This window comes from Adiantum capillus-veneris, chromosome 23, assembly GCF_014529385.1.
Source record: "Adiantum capillus-veneris isolate H3 chromosome 23, ASM1452938v2, whole genome shotgun sequence".
Classification (NCBI taxonomy): Eukaryota; Viridiplantae; Streptophyta; class Polypodiopsida; order Polypodiales; family Pteridaceae; genus Adiantum; species Adiantum capillus-veneris.
The window spans coordinates 93,122,272-93,142,697 of record NC_140953.1 but is presented as its reverse complement, the minus strand read 5'-3'; the positions used below and the strand labels follow the sequence as shown (position 1 = coordinate 93,142,697).

The 20,426-nt window shown below is 40.3% G+C and overlaps 1 pseudogene; it reads right to left on the bottom strand.

Moving 5' to 3' along the window:
* Positions 1 to 532: 532 nt before the first annotated feature.
* Positions 533 to 19,962, bottom strand: LOC147428182 (patatin-like protein 2; annotated as a pseudogene).
* Between the last annotated feature and the right edge of the window lie 464 nt (positions 19,963 to 20,426).

Here is a 20,426-nt window from a genome sequence, read left to right as displayed (position 1 = left end):
TAAAGGAGCTCCAAATCTTGTGATTGACACTATACTTACTCACTCACTCACTCTCTCTCTCTCTCTCTCTCACTCACACACACACACACACACACACACAAAAGGTAAAGAACAAAAGCTATTATATGAGGCTACCACCATTGGAGCCAAATCACTTTTTGATATGACAACATGTGGTTACAAAACGAAGAATTTTGTAAGAGGCAATGTGCGTGGTGTAGTACATAAAGCATGAGCCTTTAAGAGAGCATGGAAGGGGACCATCAATGTAAAGGGATGATGCTACAACTAAAGAAAATAAAATATAGAGGATGTAAAGTGTTTTCATTCAATGTAATGTCTACTTTTCTTGAGGACCATGCATGTCTTTAATTACATTATAAAAAGATGTCAAGAAAAAAATTTATTTGTTTAATTTAAAAGTAGGGAGTTCCAATATTACCAATCGATTATTTTTACATCTTTAGTTCGCGTGCCTTTTGTACACAAAATCTTTCCCAACTTTTTTTGCCCTGATTGGCATTTTTATTGGCTAAATGGACCGCTCTTTTGATAGCTCTTTTGCGAACCTACAAAAATGAACACTTTGACATGAGTATAAATTTTTGCACCAATCTACGTTTTCAAAATTAGCCCATAAAACTCACCTTTAAAAAAAAAAAGCTATATATAAATTGGTCTTGGTTTTTTCACAAAGCTTATTTTTTTCTATTAAGTGAAGGTAAGGGTTTTCCTAATCTCTCTCTCTCTCTCTCATTATATATATATTTATATATATATATATATAGAGAGAGAGAGCATGACCTTATTAGTGCTTCTTTGTTTGTTCCATGGATCTCCACTTTCTAGGTTCAATGTTGTCACTTGCAACATTGTCAAGTGTTTGCACTTCTTCAGAGATATCAAATGCCTAGGAATAGAAGAAAAACAAATGTGAAGACTCATGTTTGGCATTGGAAAACATAAAAATAAAAAAGAAGTCAGCATGCAAAGGTAGGTAGAAAAGTATGCGAAGCGACTAAATAATCAAATGTAAGCTCTGCTCACTTCTTCACAATGGCTTGTTTCAAAAATTCATTTTTTTAATAAAAAAGACAGTTGAAAATAGTCATAACACAGACTAAAATAATGGGCTAATGCATCTTGTAGAGATAGATATACATGTATGCGATGATAGTTTTCTGGAGATCGAGCCATGGAAAATAGCACAGAAAGATTATAGTCCACTAGATCTGCACTACATTCACCCACCATATGCATATCCATAAGAGGAACCTACCCATCCTTGAAAACCCATGATAGGACCCTTCAATTCGATGCATTTATAGCATCATAAGACTTAACAACTTTTCCAGTTCCCAAGATTCTTGTAGTCCTGTAATTAAGAGCAGTTACATTGTTACTGCAAAATTAGAAAGTAAGTTCAATTGGATTAGAGTAAGAACTATTCTTGATGCATCTATGTTTTCACCATTTTCAACTTTGAGCGGTTGTAGAGAGTATGTGCAATCGAAAGATGAGCCTGAAACATGATTTAAAACAAGCTTTGCCTTAAGACAACTTGAGTAATTATTACCATTAAAACTTGTTAATTAATCCTTTTGTTAAGGAACTAAACAAAAGACAAAAGCAATACTTGTTCTTCACCAGAGCCCTATCAATACTTCAAAGCCGTTTTCACAAAAAGAGTAGCATTTTAATGCTATTTTCATGATCTAGAATTGTCGAATCTTGGCTAGATTTGAGCTTGCAAAGGCTCCAAGGCCCATATATCAAGATTTCCTTCCAAAGAATGTCTTTGGTTATTTTTCAACACAACTTCATAATCTCAAAAAACCACGTATTTAGAACCTTTTCTTTAAGAGCCTTGAAATGTACAACTTTCAAGGATTTGAACATTTATTAAAAAAAAGATAGATATGGACCTTGTAAAGATAATTGACAATTACCTGATTGTTAATCCCAATTCCTCCATCAACCAAATTGAAAGCTCTAGTCTCTCCACAAGATGTGGTTGTGTAGAATATGTGTGGGGCAAAGTATGTTGGAGCTGCAGAAGTTACTCTTAAAACATCACGTACATAAGCATTCTTTGATTCATCGTGTTGAGCCTGCACATGGTCTTAATTGAATGAGAAGAGTGCTCAGATTTATTACTCCTCCAATAATATGGATGTTTCTTTTGTATAATTATTAGTTTATCAGTTGTTTGGAACAATTTGGATCACATTCTATGTCAAGTAAGCTCATTTAAAAGGCAGATTTATAACTCCAGTGGTTTCATTGAAACCACTAATAAAGTAGGTGGTAGTGATTTTGAAAAGCAATCTTTTAGTGCAAATCTAGTGAGATGCTTTTGAAAGTTTTGTGAATGAAACAAGGGCCAGCACTACTGCACATACAGTAGCACTACCTAGAGAGAGAGAGAGAGAGAGAGAGAGGGAGGGAGGGAGAGAGAGAGAGAGATAATATTTTGCAAGTCCTTCTTGTTGTAATTTCTGCTTGAGTCTCCTTGCACAACTACTATTGCAAAGAACAATTCCAGCTTGCTGTCATATCTGCACGAATCTCATTGTGTTGCTACTATTGGCAAAGCCTTTCCTACACAAGCTCTATTTTTACTACAAAGAATCCCTCAAAAGCAACACTGGAAAGTAGCATCTCAAATCTTAGAATATCTTTGAAAAGCGTAAAGAATGTCCCGGGGAATTCACCATGAAAAACTTACCGCACCACGTAAGTGCAGGGGAGGGGGGTTCTTTTACAAGTTACATAAGCATATAAGTTAGGGGCAGGCCCTTAATAATTTAATTCCCAAGCTTGAAAATAAGAGATGGGGTATCATATTTTGTGGGGGAGGGGGGTGTGGAAGAGAAGTGACAAAAGGGAAAAATAAGAGGAATTTTTTGTATTTCAAAATCATGGCTTCCCAAAAGAGTCTGCCCTCAAACTTGTGAGAGAATAGCTACAAAGATACATGCAAGAACAAACACTGCTTTAATTGTACATTAGTTATCAATAGAAGTGGTTCCTTACTACGTTGCCACTCACTATGCTACACACACTATTTTTACTCAATTAGATCATGTGAGACCTAAACTTTATATGTAAGATATGGGTATAATAGTTTCTTCGTTGATTGTCATATAAGCGTAGAAAGGGGGGTAATATTTCCTAATATGATTCATATATAGGGGTTTTATCAAAGTTATCGGCTCGCAGGTGGCGTCCCGTCTTGTATGTAGAGTGAATCCCCCGAGAAGAATGTATAGAATATTTGATAGGCACCACGCTTATATCACTCCCTGCAAGCAGGCAATGCCAACAAATAGGGAACGAAAATACATGCAGGGGGGATGGCATGGTGAGGGAAGATGGCACATTGAGAGAGTGCTAGGCAGTTGATCAGTGCACACACATGGCAACCAGGTCTAGAGCATGCAAGGCAAGGGAATCAAGCAATCTTGTTTTTTTAATTTGTTTACTTCCACGCATGTGAGAGTGGTCGAGTCACTTAGCTCATAGCATTCTTTCTACAACGCAGGTAATGAATATCCTGGATCTTTAATTGGAAAACTTCCTATTGCAAACCATCAAAAGGTTCCAAGCCATCAAAATCAGCAAGGCTAAAAACCTCACCTTTGGCTGCACTAGTTATGCGAATTAATGCATGCAAACAGTCTCTGTGTACACAAAATAGGTATTTTAAAAAAAATACGTCCATTGAATAGGTATTTTAAAACATGAATTAGGTTGTAAACAATAGGAACTATTGGTATTATTAAAACGTACTTGTTACAAAGTTTATTAATTGGTGTAATTAGGGGAAAAAGGAACCTCTTTGCAAAGATCTTAGGAACTTCTTCCATGTAAAAATTCATGATGTCCTCTGCATTGAAGAGAGGGCGACCTTTTTCATTTGGAGATGGAAGGATTCCTGCAAATATTCCCTCAGTGCTTGTTCCAGCTATCACATCAAAATAATCTGCTATCCTTACATCTGATCCGTTTAGAGTCTTGACAACAACAAAAAATCAAATATTTAGTATATGAAAATTGGTAGCATTGATACTTACAATATTATTATAAAAGGAATTTATTGGCACAATAACTTGCTTATAGGAAAGAGAAAACCCATTATGTATCAATGATGGCATGCTAAACAACAACCTCCAAACTAATTTACCTAGCAAAATTTTCACCAAACAAAGACTTTGAGAGTATTTCAGATGATTAAAATCAAAATTGGAAGTGTTGAAATCTCATCCACCTCAAAATTATTAGATTTATTTATGTTGTTGCCCATTTTTGGAGCAAAATAATCAAAGAATTCATTCCAAGTTACATTGGTGTGGGTGGAAGCATCCACAACACACCACACACGCATATATGTCACAGCTAGAGGTTTAATATGTCATGAGCGTGTGCTTAAGGCACCTTTCCTTTACCACTACGCCAACTCCCCTTGACACTATTGGTGGTGCAACTTATGTTAGTGTTTGTCTAGAAGCCTTACAAAAGCTGGTGGATACTAATAAACATTGTGCATGCATGCTTAAAGATTTGAAATCCTAACAATAGTGGATTCTACTTGCAAAATTATGTCCATTGATATAGGACTCATTACATAATTCCAAGTGTCAAAAATGGCAACGTGGGTATTGGAATTGCATTGACCTATTATCCAAATACCAATTTTTTATATGACACTTCAAGGTCTGGGGGTTGGAGAGTAGTAGATCCTGACCCTTCGTCTTTTGCACATTATTGACAGTAATACCAAGAGCAGGCCATTAGATTTCTACGTCAAGAAAAAGCTCACTGGTGGATAATTGCTCCTCCAATCCAACGCTCCCACATCACCTGAGGTCATATTTTTTGTTCCTCAAGCAGTGATGAAATTTGTGTTCAACTCCTTTGTGGTTACATTGCTACATGATCACACGCGTTAAGGTGTCACTATTGGCCCCCCTCCCTTCAACCCTTCAAGGTCGCGAATAGTCACTTAGTGACCATTCCTATAATTAATGCCTCTAACTTCTCTTGGTCGCCTTGACTACAAGGAATGGTCACTAAGTGACCATTACCTATGCCATAAAAACTTTATTCTATGGGATACATGTTCAATATTCCTACTATATGACACCCCCCCCGGGGCGGTCACTTTTTAGAATGTGTATGATATCACGTGAGTTAACCGGAGAGGATTATTAAAAGACCAAAATGTATAAAAATGTATACATACAGAGGGGGGTGGGGGTTTTTAAAATAGGCTCACAGTGTAAGTATAGTATGTATATTGGGGTATTATTAATTACCTCTTGAACGCACGTGATATAGGGGTCTTTTGATAAGTGACTGCCCCGGGGACACCCCTTGATCATGAACCACACAGCTTTTAAATAACAATGTACGAAAAGTGCTTTGTAAATGTTAGTGTCAATTATCAAAAAATAGGAGGCTGCATTGTTGCAAAGCTGTTATTTTCTCCAAGGAGGAGGAAGAGGAGGATATATTTTAACGTCGTAGGAACAAATCCAAGAGACCTATCAGTCTTGAACTCAAGACGTTATTGGTGAGTATATGTATATATATATATATACATATATATATATATATATATATATATATATATATATATAAATGCATACATATATATATATATATATATATATATATATATATATATTCTATAACAGCAGTCCAAGTACCCTTTACACGTGTCAACATCTGCAAGCTAAAGGCTAAATGTCAAAAGTGAGAGAAGCTCAGATGCACTGGATAAAGAGGGGGAGCAGAAGAGAGAGAGAGAGAGAGAGACGGCCGACCGTACTCGTGTATATATATATAGAGAGAGAGAGAGAGAGAGAGAGAGAGAGAGAGAGAAAGAGAGAGAGAGAGAGAGAGAGAGAGAGAGAGAGAGAGAGAGAGAGATATGGTTGTTCTACTTCGCACGTCGTGCAATATTGTGTGTACTTGAAGCTACTGCTTGACAAAGAGCAAGATGGCGGCAGGGATAATCCCCCAAATACCCCCACCATCGATGCTGAGGATGCATGTCATCTTCGTCCTTGCAGCCTTTGTCACCTCCATAGTTGCACAAAGAGAGAGAGAGAGAGAGAGAGAGAGAGAGAGAGGAACTTGGCAGTCTTGGTGAATGTATGTATAGCAGAAACTCGAGACTCCAAGAGGCGATAGAGCGATATAGAGAGAGGGGCACGTTGACAATTAATTTGCGGATGAAGGCTAGCCTGCTAGCCTCTAGGATACTAGAGGGCTATTTATGTTGACTTTTGCATGAAAAATCTTGAGAGAGAGAGAGAGGAGGAGAGAGTATGTGTGTGTCACGTTTCAAGTGGCCCGCTCTCTCTCTCTCTCTCTCTCTCTCTCTCTCTCGTACACACACTGTACCCACTAATCCGCAATCTAATAATTAATACACGTAAATAAATATATTCTATGCGTTAATTAAGTCTTCAAGTACACACATGTGCATATCTTTGTATAATCGTATAATATGGTGACACGAATGAATGAACATTGAACCCTGGATCCTCTTTGGAAAACAAGTGAAAGAGTCACGACAGCTTTCAAAAACAATAAGCAAGTGATAAAATTGTTAGGTTGAATTATACTGGTATCACTGTTTCGAAAAGGATTGCTTCAGCTTAGTCTTGAGTGGATTGAAAATCGAGACTAGCTAGCTGCAAACCATGGTAAACGGAAGAAAAATCGATGAAATATGTGAGAAAGTCATCCAAAAATTTTACAAATCTAAAAAATTTTGCTAGAATTTTTGGTTTTCTTCTTTGTGAGAAAAAAACTCGATCAATAAGCCGCTTAATAAAAGAGACTTTTTCGAACGTTAACACTGAATAAAATCAAGCTATAAAATGCAAAAAATATAACTCCATGTTAGGTTGTGAAATGAAAGGTAACATAACAAAACTAATTATACACGTATGTGTGTGTGTGTGTAAAATTTTATGCAAGGTGAAACTTTACTTTAGCATTCTAAAATTACTTTAGCACTCTAAAACAATAGAACGAAGAAAAAAACATATGTGTGTGTGTAAAATTTATTAAATTATGCAAGGTGAAGCTTCACTTTAGCATTCTAAAAGAATAGAATGCAAGAGCAAGAAAAGTAAAGACGTGTTAGGATGTGAAACTAAAGGTAAGTCTCCATCATGAACTTAGGATGTGAAACGAAAGGTAAGTCTCCATCATGCACTGAAAACTATTATGAAAACTATTACGGAAGTCTCCCTCACAGAAGAGAACATTAAGGGTTTCTTTTAGAAAGCCAAACAGAAACTATTACGGAAGTCTCCCTCACAGAAGAGAACATTAAGGGTTTCTTTTAGAAAGCCAAACAGAAACGCATGTGAAAATAGAAGGACCAAGGACTTATAGACTATAGAACTCTGTCTTTAAGAAAACAAATGTTTATTAGCTAGCCTTAGCCCTCAGGACTTTCTAACCTGTTAGTGACAAGTGTTTTAACGACATTCCTCAAAATGATTTGTACCACTAAACACTTGCCAATTATCAAAAAAGTAAATAGAAAATTCAAAAGTTATGATGGAAGACACTCAATGTCCTTTCCTCAAAATATTGATCTCAGACCTCAAGAGTCAGGAGTAGGGGGGCCATCACAAGCAAGGATCTGCAGGAGTTCCAGTGTGTAGTGGGCGAGCATATGAACGAGTTTGGCAACAAGTGCACAATAATATTATGAGAGATAAGGTGTCAACACCTCAAGCCATTCCAACTACTGACCTGTGAGTATCTCATTGGAGTTGCAAGCTTTCGATTTTGTGCGTTGACATGTTGGAAATCTGATAGTTGCAGCCACTACAAGTAACAAGAGATCACCTAAATACCGACGTCAATGGCGGACGTCGGTATATGTGTACATAGTTCTGGAGGGAGAACAATTTTTTGTTAAGAAAACAATAAAACTTTCGATGCCTACTTAGGCGTTTATTCCGACGCTTGTTTGGGTATGTATTTTGACGCCTATTTAAGCGTGTGTTTCAACTCGTATTTTGATACCTGTGCGGACGGAGCCTAGAAAAACAGAACCCATGGGTTCTTCCTGTGCATTTTTGTCTTAGGTTCATCTCCTCAGTTGCTATAGATCTTGTGCTATAGGGCTTGATGGACTCGAGATCTCCACTCACACACTACCCCCCATCAACAAGGTAAGTCTATTTTCAAGGTTCGTAGTAGGTTTCCTCACTTTTGTGTGTCTGTGTGTGTTTTTGCAGGTTTGGCATATAAACATGCACACAAATAAATAAAAGTGCACATAACAATCTAAACACACTATGTGTAGCACACACCAATTTTTTTTTCTTTTTAGCAAAACTCACAAATGTGAGTAGATTATATTGAATAGCCCACAAAATTACAAGGTCTTGTCATGCTCTTGTTGATCCATGACATCATCTAGGGACTATAATTACATCGGCTATCAAGGCAGCCACCCCTACCAACCCACCCCCTCCTCCTTGACACACAAGGTCCATAATCTTGTCCTTCTGAGATTTTTTTTTATCGATGGCCAAGATTTTACCCCAACCTAGGCATTCCATCTGCTGAAAACAAGGCACAAGTAGTCCTAGACCAATCCTCCGAGTGTTGCTTACGTCGGAGCATCCAAATTAGCACTTTGCTTTCTTGAATAATTTCTACGAAGCTTGCCACCTCAAAAACTCCTTCAAACACATGGTGGTTCCTTGTTTGCCATACATTATGTAAGAAGAAGTATCTACAAGGAGGGCGGGACAACCTAAATTCTTACCTCCAAGGAATAGGTCAGTCTTGTAAAACCTAATTTTCCTCACTATACCAAGGACCTTTCAATAACCCTCCACACAACCTGACCCACAAAGGGTCCCCAAATGTGAGCCCCATCGAGAATAGCTATACGCACTCCAGAGGGGATATCTTGTTTCACTATTGGAGTGAAAAAAGGTTGTCCATTGTCTCCTACTCTTTTGGTATGTATATAGATGAGGTTTCTGATTACATTGACATAGAGGGCGATAGAGGTGCCTAGTTGGAAGGGACATGGACTCCATTGTTGTTATATGATATGATATTGTGTTGATCTTTGACTCACCAGAGGGTTAAAACAAAGGTTATGATGTCTAACACCACACTGCAGTCAATCAAGATATCAACACCTACATTCATTTACGGTCAGGAGACTCTGGAGTACACAAATGCATACACTTATCTTGGGGTAGCCTTCATTGGGTCAAAGTTTTCTTTGAAGAGAGCATCAGAGACTAGATTGACCAGAGAGTATGCGGCCTTGGGAGGATTGGAGAGGATGTGTTTGCAGGTTCAGTTCCAAGAACCCGGAACGAAGCTCTAGATCTTTGATACCTTGGTAGATTCATGTCCCACCACAGATTTGTATAGAGCCATGATCCCCCAAATCAAGTCAGCACATACTCCCATCTCCTGTAGTCAACACATCAATCTAGCTCTGGCACCATGTCAAATTTTTTGTGGAAATCCACAAAGATATAATAAATCCATCTCCCTTGTTCCCTACCCTCCTCAGTGACGGCTCGGAGTGTCCGAATATGGTCAAGAGTGGAGATGTCCTAAAATCGAGATGTCCCGCTACCCGTATGCGCTCACTCTCTACACATCCGCTCAAATGTTGCTCAAGGATAGATGCATACAACAGTCCCAATGTGTGTCCAATCATAATAGTACGGTAGTTTCTTGGCTCCGTAGGACTCCAATACAAGAGGATGTCCAGCATGGGGTGTTGTCCAAGAAAGTACTGCATCAATCGTTGAAGAGCTTCGTCAATGTCTGCCACTGTAAATAGTTGTGCTGGGTGTCTCGCATTTCATGCTAGAATAGTCATGATCCTCTGATGGAGCCTCCATCGATGTTCTGATTTCCCTTGTAGACGTGGGCGATTGGCTCTCTTGAGCTCAATGGCTATTTCAACTAATATACCTCTGGTATAAGTGTGCTCTAAAGTTTGTTGTGAAGCAAGCTCATATAGCTGATTCCTTGCTCTGAAGAAGTCAATAATGTCCCTCTGTGAGTGTCTCCCATTATCTGATCTCCTCAAGGGACTCTCCTTGTGTCTACGTAGAGCTCTTGCAAAAACAAGTCGAGGCTTTTGAGTTCGACTGATGTCGAGAATATTTTTTCAGCTTGAATTAGCAGTTTTTTGAATTTTGTTTGAGAAGTTAATTGGTGATCTATTTAGAATTTTTTTCAAATAGATGGTATTTGTTTTAAACTTGTCTTAGTGCCGATTTGAATTGTTTAACTTTGGTTTTAATACTGGTTTCAATGCTTGGTGACTTTCTCTCGGATGGAGTAGTGAGAAATGTTGTTTTGGTATTGTTTGGACCTCGGTACGACGCAAACGGGATTTCTGGGAATCGTTTACTGTATGCTTGAAAAGCACAAAAAAACGCAAATGGGATGTCTCAGGAGTGTTTTGTTGTATGATAGAAAAGCTCCAAAAAAGTATCATGAGATGTTTGGAGAACGTCTGGTTGTATGCTGAAAGGCCATCGTTTCCAGCCCAATACAGTGAGTGTTTCTAGCTTTGAGCGCTAGCGGATGTCAGTCATTGTCGTCCTTAATGATAGATCGCCCTAGCCTTGTTGAGGACCTGTTGCATTGTGAAAGGGGCACCACCCCGTCTCTCTATCTACCAAAAACATCCTAGAGCTCTTTGACCCTAACCCTCTCTACCTATTTGCTCAACTGTTGCTCAAGGAGAGATGCATACAATTGTGCCAATGTGTGTTCAATCATAATAATATGATACTAACATGTTTCCTAAGCATGTATTGTTAAGATAAGCGACAAAATTTCTTTAGAGAATCTCTATGGATCGTTTACCTTTTGACTAAAACCTGAAATTTTCAAACAACTCATTTTGATGGCTTCCACCTCAGGTCGAGTGCGGCTACTACTGATGCTAAAGAGCATGTTACAAGTGGCCGACGTTCCGAGGGAGCAGATAGTAGAGGACATCCTAGAGTAAGAGCAACTCTTCAACAAGGAGTTGGAGGGGACAATATGCCAGCTAGAGGAGGTCTTGAGACTTGTACGCCCAAACGAGGGCTCTTCTCAAGACCCTTTAGCAAGAGCAGCACACAGATTGAATCTCTTTCTATTTAAAGTATGTATGTATGTAAATATATATATTGTTTACTTAAGTATATCATTTTGTCTCACCAAAACGTGATACACTCGTGATAATAGCAGGACCCCTCTTCTAGAGCCAACTACCATTGTTGAGCCACTAGTATAGACCCCTCAGCGGGGCCGCCGGCCACGAGATGAGGAGGTCACACAGCAGGACCATGACACATAGTATTGGTTTGATATTTCATTATAAAAGTAAAATATTTTTATAAACATTGATCTAATTATATTTTCGTTAGTTTTGGCACGTAGTGTCCCTTCTCAAAGAGTCCGATGACGTACAACTCTCTGCCTCAAGACCTTCTCCGCTCTCGATGCCTATGTCAACACTAACACCCTCTCCATCGGGGTCCCACGTGTCTGCCATACCCTTGCCAAGATATGGTTTTGACCACCAAGGGCAATTTTGGACATGTGTCGACTTGTACAGTGTGACCTCTGACATTGACATGGATGGGCAGGTTGTGCCCATCGCAGGCACCGTCCTTTTTTGCTAGCACCGAGGGCAACTGTTGGGAGTTGTACATGCCTCAACTCCACATTTTTTGGTTGTACGTATCTATGCGGTGCTCTAAATGTTTTATAACTATTCCCTTATTCTAATCTATCTTTTTGTAATGCAGAGACCAACTCAATATCGACAAAAAGTTTGTGATTGCTCAGCTACACCACGAGTTTGGAGAGAAATGGGAAAAGAAAAAAGTTGAGCAATGAATGGCGAAGCTATTTTGACACAGGCGGGACAATGCACGGTTAATTATTACTCACGCACACACACACACACACACACACACACACATGAAATGTTGTATTAAACATCTTAAAAAGGTCAAAATGACCTATGAGACAAAACTGATATAGTGTTACTGGATCTAATACAATGTATGGGTACAAAAATAAATTTACAATGTCTGGGTACAAAGAATATAATGCCAAGGCCGAGAACTGCAAAAATGCTAATTTTTTAGGGCTGAAAACTATTTAGCTTGGATCTAGTACTGTGCACAGACACAAGGGACACTTACCTCACTTGAAATAACTGAATTGCACTAAAAGAAAGAGAGAGAAAAGAGTTGACACAGGTATGTCGGGTCCCAACCCTTAGGGCCCCCTTGCTCTATTGCGAGAGCAAGTACTTTCTTTAATCTTGCACAAATGCTCATACAATAACTGAATGTTGGGATGTTGATGATAATGGGTACTTATGTTGTGGTACTCAAGGACGATGACAATGATGCGGCGAGGATTTGCAATTGCTAATGCAAGTAAAGCTAAAATACAAAAGTGCTAGCTGATCTGGGATGAATCTACAAAGCTCTGGCTGCTTTGGGCTGAAACCACAAGTGCTAGGCTAATCTGGGTGCTAATGGCTGATGCAGCAAGGATCTGCAATGAAGAACAGTGCGGTACAATGAGGTTCAGGGCTGATATGAAAGAGTTGGTTTTATGGGCTAAAAACATTGGTGGAAGCAATGCTAAAAACGATGGGCTGATCTTGAAGAAAATTTTAGATCTTTGGGTGCTACTGATTGGGTGCTTTCCAAGGGTTTCTTGTCGACGAAAGTGGATGCACGCTACATGCGAATGCAAATGCAGAAGAGCTTAGGGATCCTATTTCCAACTCCTTTCATATTTTCATAAGAGGCAAGTAGATCTTGGTACTTAAGATCTAGGTTCTCTTGTATCCGATGTCGATCTTCCTTCAAAGACATGGCGTGCGAGGTGCGATCTAGTAATTCCATGGTCAGGACTCAAAGACTCTTCAAGGAAAAAAACTGGGAGAGGCTCTTTGGGTTCTTGGTTCTTTTAGAGTTCTTGTTTAGGTTTTTTTTCTTGAGTTTGCAAAGTTGAAGCAGGCACAGCGCTCTGATACCAATGTCAAGTGTAGTGGAAGTGTTTAAGGATTTAGCTTGGATCTAGTACTCTACAAAAACACAAGGGACTCTTACTTCACTTGAAAGAACTGAACTAAACTCAAAGAAGACTTACTTCACTTGAAATGAATTGAAAGAAAGAGAGAGACAAGAGAGACAAAAGAGACAACATAGGGATGTCAGTTCCCAACCCTCAAGGGGCTCCCTTTCTCTGTTGCTAGAGAAAGTACTTTCTTTAATCTTAGACAAATGCTCATAGAATAAATAAATGCTAGGATGCTGATGCTAATGGGTACTAATGTTGTGGTACTTGACAATGACAAAAAGAAATACACGTTTTTATAGATCCCATTGTGTAAGAGGGGGGTCTAACAGACATTGCTAATATTCAATCGTTTTTGTACAATTTTAACAAGCAAAGAGCCAAAAGTGTTCTACTATAGATCTGCAATCTTTGGTGATACTACGGTGAGGATCTGCAACCGCCAATGCATGCAAAGCTGAAATGAAAAAACACTAGCTAATTTGGGATGAATCTACAAAGCATTGGGTTCTTTGGGATGAAACCAAAAACACTAGGCTGTTCTGAGTTTGGATGGTTGATGCAACGAGGATTTGCAACCAATAAGGGTGTGGTATGGCGAGGTTCAAGGATAACCTGAAAATGTTGGTTTTATGGCCTGAAAAAGCTGGTCTCCAATGCTAAAAATGTTGGGATGATCATGGAGAAAATGCTAGAGCTCCTGGGTTTTCTCCGAGGGTTTCTTGTTGACAGAAGTGGATACATGCTACATGCGGATGCGAATGAAAAAAAGGTTAGGGATCTTCTCTCCAACTCCTTCCATATACGCATAAGAGGCAAGTAGATCTTGGTACTCAAGATCTAGGTTCTTGTGTATCCAATGTCAATCTTTCACAAAAATCATGGTGTGCGAGGTGGGATCTGGTAATTCCATGGTCAGAACTCGAAGATTCTTTAGGAATAAAAAATGGGAGAGGTTCTTGGGGTTCTAGAGTTCTTGGTTCTTCTTGGCGGGTTCTTTTGTAGGTTCTTCACTTGAGTTTGCCAAGTCAAAGCATGCACATAGCTCTCATATCAATGTTAGGTGCAATAAAAGTGTTTAAGGATTTAGCTCGGATCAAGCTCACATCAGGCTTGCCTCCAACCATAGACTTAATATGGCATCACCCCCAATCTTGAGAGCCTGCAGCCTGTTAGGTAACCTCTACCACAAACTCCACTGTCCCATACCAATGAGTTCACACAAGTATGACTATGCAGCAAATCCACCCTCGGTGTAGAGTCCAAGTGTGGTGATCACACGAGACAATTTCAAATAAGACTCACTCCTAGACACGTTGGTGCAACCAAAGTTGGTATGAGAAGGGAAGTTATGTATGTCAAGCTATGCGTGCTATCAGGTGTAGGACAAAGGACCAAGGCCAATGTGGAGGACCTGGGTAGGAAAATGATAGTGGAAGTGTATGTATAATGTGGTTTTTTGGTCAAAAAGGCTCCAGATTTGTCCAGAATGGTCCAGTTTGGGTGACATATAAAGGTGCCCAACATACTGAGTTGGTGCTCTAAAATATGGTCTTTGAGATGTTGTCCAAGTTGGTCCAAACGGCTCGTCAAACAAAGCCACGATGTGAAAGATAGAGCGGTTTGAAGTTAAGAGGGTTTGTCGATTTCCTACGGATGGGGCAGGTATGGACATGTGGCATGTGGGACGGGTGTCTAACCTCACTCCTATCTTATTGCAGACATAGCAAGAACCACGAATATAATTGTCAATCAATGGGATGAAGCTGACTCAACTAGTACATAGAGGCTACAAGAGGTTGACAGTCTTTTGGAAAACAACAAAAAACTCACACCTAACTAAGGCTACACTCAAATGACTAAAATCACCAAAATCTAATCTCTCATCGGTAAACAAATCACATCCATTACAGTATCAGACAAAACCAAACGTCAAGAAACATCTTAGACATGTTTATAAGACCTAAGCACACATGTTTATGGTCTCAAATCTTACTTTAGGTCAAGTGCAAAATCCACGACTATTAACAGAGTGAGTTTTTTACCTAGTCTTTTTTGGCTCAGAATGCATCTAAATGCTTAGAAATGATGCCCCAATACCTTGCCTATACTTAGTTTTATTTTAAATAAAAAATTCCTACTTATGATGAAATTAGACCGCAGCTCGGCGGTGCTAAAAGCTACGAAATATTGTGAAATGCTTACATCAATACGTAGAGCACTTACATGCGGTTGCAACGCAACAGAGGCAACTACAATGTGACAATCAAGGATGGAGTAAGAAGCATGAGAAGGAGAGAAGTGAGCACCATTAGCTCACGCTGTGTTTCTATTATCCAAAAACTAACAAAAATTGGCTTTCATACCTTAGCCAAGGTTTTTGGTGGTCAAAACTAATAATCTGGTAGCTATAACTATAACTAAAGACAGGTTGATACAATCTGGAAGCTTGTAGCCCCAGCTCATCAATTACAAATTTTATTTGCAAAATAGGAGTTACAATATTCCAAATTCATCAAAATAATAAGTGTTTTTACAATGAAATCTCCGAAAAATGATATTCGAGTTAGCTTGTTTCTAACATTCCCACCCTCCTCGCTCGTGTCGTCCCTTGGCACATCTTTATGGGCTGAATTAATCTTCGGGTTGATGGTTGGAGAGGCGGTCTTTAAGCGCATGGAGTGCTTTCTCATATCTTAGCCTTCGATCTCTGTTAGGTACCTGCAAGAACTGCATGGTGACTCGATTTTTAAGCTCAATGGCTGAGTAGCCAACAAATCTGGATGTTAGGTTGCTTATCACTAACCCAAATATATTCGTTCTCCAAGTGAAGAACTCTGTATAAAATGCTTCCTCAAACACCAAAATATTGCTAGAAGGCAAGAACATGCATTGGGCGTAGAAGCCGTAAAGAACTTCTTCAGAAGGCTGGCTATGTAGGTCGTAGCAGAGACCCTTACTTCCCTTGAGAAATGACATCCATGGTGCTCCTGCTTGCTTTGGCTTGTGAAAAGCTTCAATGCATGTGAGCAAAATTCGGCAAATTTTGTAGAGCATGGCACATGACAGATCAAGGAGGCTTTTGAAGAATGTCATGGCGCTCGTTATGGTTTTCACCATGTATTCCTCTGTCAATGATCCCTACTCTGGAGCTGGCAATCTTAGATAGTTCAGCCATGTAGGCCGCTTCTTAGTTAGTGCCTTATGTGCTTGCCATGTCCTTACCCGTGGTACAGGACAAAAGGTTGGGTCTTTTTGAAGGGCTACAGGTGCTCTTGTCAACAGTATCAAACATCTGGGATTCTAGTCAACCAGCTCTTTCTCCACTTGGGGTGGACATCCTCTGTGCCATCTTCCTGCATATCTTTATATAGTCTTTCTTGCACTTGTAACGGATATGGAAATAATTGTTGATGTCATTGGGCATTGATTTGGTTGGGAGTGAGTTAAGTGACATTGATTGAATGGAGAACTCTTAACTCCTAATCTATCACTGCTTCCATTTTTCATGTGTCTCTTGGGAAACCTGCTTCTTTAGTGCGTCTTCTTCTGCTTTAGACAATTGGACCATGGGCACTTGCTCCTCATCTGTTAGTGGTACTTGAAATTCTTCTTCTCCTCCTAGACCTTCTGTCGGTTGTGTTTCCATCTCAGCAAAAGAGACTGATGGCATTTCAACATTTGGTTGCTTAGAGGTACCAGGTTTTTCTTGTGTCTCTGACTGTCCGTCTTGCAACAGATTATTGACTCTCTTTAGCTCGTCTATCTCCTTGAGCTGTTGTTCTTCTTTTTTTACCCGCATCAGTGCGAGGTCTCTTCTTTGGGATTGCTCTAGCTTTAACTTGATTTCAAGATCCTTGTTCTTATTTTCCAATGCTTTATATACTTCATCTGTACCTTTGATCCAGGCAACTGCAGGATTTTCCCTGATTTGTTGCAAAAATGTTGCCTGATCAATTGATACTTTTCTCTGAGTATTGCAGAGAGGCATTTGCTACATTGAGCTCCACTTGGATCTTCTATACTGACAAAGTTGTGGTTAAGAGTTCATTGGTTACCTCTATCAATTGTTGGTATTTGGTCTTGTAGGCATTTGATAACTTCATTAGAAGTTTGCCCAGTTCTTCCATTTCCTTTTGTTGCTTCTCTTTGGCTAGCTGGTGTTGTTCCGTTTCAGCTCTTAGATCTTGTATTTATCTTTGCAAACCTGTGATGACATTTATTATGTCATCTAATTCTCCTTGTAGAGCATCGATCACCATCTTTAGCTCTCTAGCCTTAGCATTGCGGCTAAGTGCTCTTGTTCGCATTTTTCCAGTCATCTATTGCATCTACTTGGTATATTCATTAACTTGTAGGATTACCTTATCATTATTCTCCCATGCTTCATGCTCTGTAGGCTGCCTAGATGTTTCAACAGTCTCTATGTGTGGCTCCTTGGGTGGGGTTGTGGTTGCGTTGGGGTTTCTACCTCTCCTTGAGGCTGTGCGGCTACCTCTAATGCTTTGGTTGCTTGAGGTCTTGTGGTTGCCTCTGTGGTTTCCTATTGGGTGGTTGTAGAAGGTGTGGCCTCTCTTTGTTTAGTTGGCCTTGGTTGATCAAAATTGGTTGCTGCCAATTGTTCAAAACTTGTTGCTTCCTGCGGTCCAGGCTCCTTTTCTTTGGCTTCCTCGCCCTCATTGGGTCTAACTGTTGGTGAAGGGGAGAGGGCTTGGCATCGGTTGGTCTTCTTGTTCCGTAGCAGGTGAGGTTAGCTTCAAAGACATATCTTTTGGGTCGTGTTGTGTCTCTCCTTGTTCCGTTGCCTCTGCATGTCTTTGTTGCTCTGTTGCTTCTTCTCCTGCTTTTCTCTCAACTTCTTGAGCTTCTTCTAGCTTAAGTTCTTTTTCTTCTGCATACATTCTTTCAAGGAAGTTTGTGGGGTCCTTTCCTTATTTCCTTGTAGGGTTCCTTGTTCTGGGTCCCCTTATCTCTTTTGGAACCCACTTTTTCGGATCCTCACCTACAGCTTGGCGGCTTCTTTCGTAAGTGTGTTCTTCTTTTTCAAACCTCGCCTTTTTCTAATGAGGTTCCTCTTAGTGTGCAGCCACTGCTTTCTTCTTCATCTCTTGTACTCTGGCTCTCCTCTCTTCATTATCTAAGCTCTCACTACCATGAGCATCATGAGAACTTTCTACGGATTCTTCATCTAACTTGTAAGCTCTCTTTGACAATCATGTGGTTCTTGGAGAAGGCTATGTAGAAAAAATCCATGTCTTCTGATCTTGGACAGGTGGAAAATTGTCAATACTTCAGGTGCACCCAGATATGTGATTTTACCTTCTTTTTTGGTGCCCTTCAGCGTTGTCAACACATACTGAGCGTGATCAATTGGTTGCCTAGTTGTCAACTTCAACACTTGGGTGAATGTAGTCGCAACTGCATGATTAGGGGTGGTGTACCGTGGAGATCTCTTTTCTAGAAAATGGAAGTGTTGATGATACAAACGTTGTCGGGGGATATGTGTTTGCTACGTGAGCCGGGCCAAGCGCCGGGCCTCTAGCTGTGGGAGGTGTGAAAGAGAGAGAACAAGAACAACAGATGTAACTGAATCTGGAAATCACTGCAATCATCAATTAATTGATTAAAGCTTTGAGTACAACTTAATTCTTAGCCAAGGTGGGCTGTTAACAGCACCGTCACTCGGATCATCTAATAACTAGGAGTTTAAGCTCCCGTTTTTACAGGATTAACCGGGACGTTAAAGCGACCGAACTTAACAAAATGCTTAATCAACTTCGGACTGATGTCGGTGATGAGATTCCCTTCTGTCGCTTTATCTGCCTCATTTACCTAATTCTGCTCATTGCCTCAATCTTTATGCATCAATTATTGCCAAATTCTCTGCAAGCTATCTCTATGTAGCATCCTTTGATCGCCTCTGTTGTCCTTTCTATGCTTAATTGAGAGAAAGATTGAGAGATATCTTTCAACATCCCCCCCCTCAGTCTTTCTCGTTCTTCACCTCCTTCACAGATCCTCAATTTTACTCCTTCACTTTCTCTTAAGGGATTTGCGAGACTCACCCCGATAACTTAGGGGTTTGTAGTCGTCCAAGCTCTCCCTTGCTTAGCTTCAAGAACGAGATCAAAAGAGATTTTTAGAGAGCTTTGCCTCCTTTGTCTTTCCGAGCATGAGAGCGAGAGAGAAGGAACACTGCTTGCTTGCCTCCTCTTCAAGCTCGAGAGGGAGAGAGAAAGAAGCTTTGCCTTGATTGGAGATCGAGAGAGAGAAAGAGCTCGCCTTCTTGCTTACCCTGCAGCAGCTGACGTCTTGCTTGCTCGTTAACTCCCCTTGCAAGTTTCCTCGCCTCACTTAGATTAGGGATTGAGAGAGAGGGCTCGCCCTTCTTGGCCCTTACCTCCTTGCCTGAGCTGGAAATCGAGAGAGAGCTCCTTCCTTGCCTATTTGGCTCCTCCCGAATCTCCTCGTAATCTCCTCCTTCAGTTCCTCGCCTTGGCTCCCTTCCGTTAACTCTCCTTTCTGCCTCTTTCATTTGATAGCCCTTATTCTTCTTATGCTTGCACCCGTCTCATGCAAAATCACCCTCTATTAATAGCGTGCCTTCTTTTTGCAATGGCGCCGGCGTCATTGACGTGGCATGGGAACAACGCTATGACATGGCAGTCGATGTTTTCAGGCAGCTCAGATGATGACCCCTCTGGTGCCGAAAGGGAGCGCCATGGCCTGCTCGTCGTTTTTCGTTTCATCTGCATGCTCATCCGATCGCTCTACAGCCTGTTGCCAGTCCTGCCCTCTTTGCTTGCGCCTCTGCTCGTCATCTTTCTGCCATGCCTTCATATTTCCTTTTGTTCACACCCTCTTTTACTTGGGGTGACCATTAAAATTGGCTTTGGGCGGCCGGGCTTTGTTAGTGGGCGGCCGGTCTTAGTGGGGAGCCCTTAGGTTATGAAGGGCACCACATTTGGCATACATATCGACTGAGGCAATGCGAAGCAAATCATTTTGCTCTTGCAAGTCACAGCCATGTTGACATTTTCCCGCGACACAACCTTCAAGATGCTAGTATAGGTAATATCATTTTGAGAGAGACACGAGTTTGTATTTGCTTAAGCCATAGCCGTGTTGGGCATTTCCTGTATCAGTAACTCTTCAGTATATGAGATTTTTGTCAGGCGCAATATTTCAACCAAGAATTAATACATGACGTTCCGAAACTTGGCCGAAGTCAAAAATTCCCTGATGGCACTCCGATCGAGCGGACCGAACTGGTATGGAACCGTCCCCCAGTGAATATTTAACTG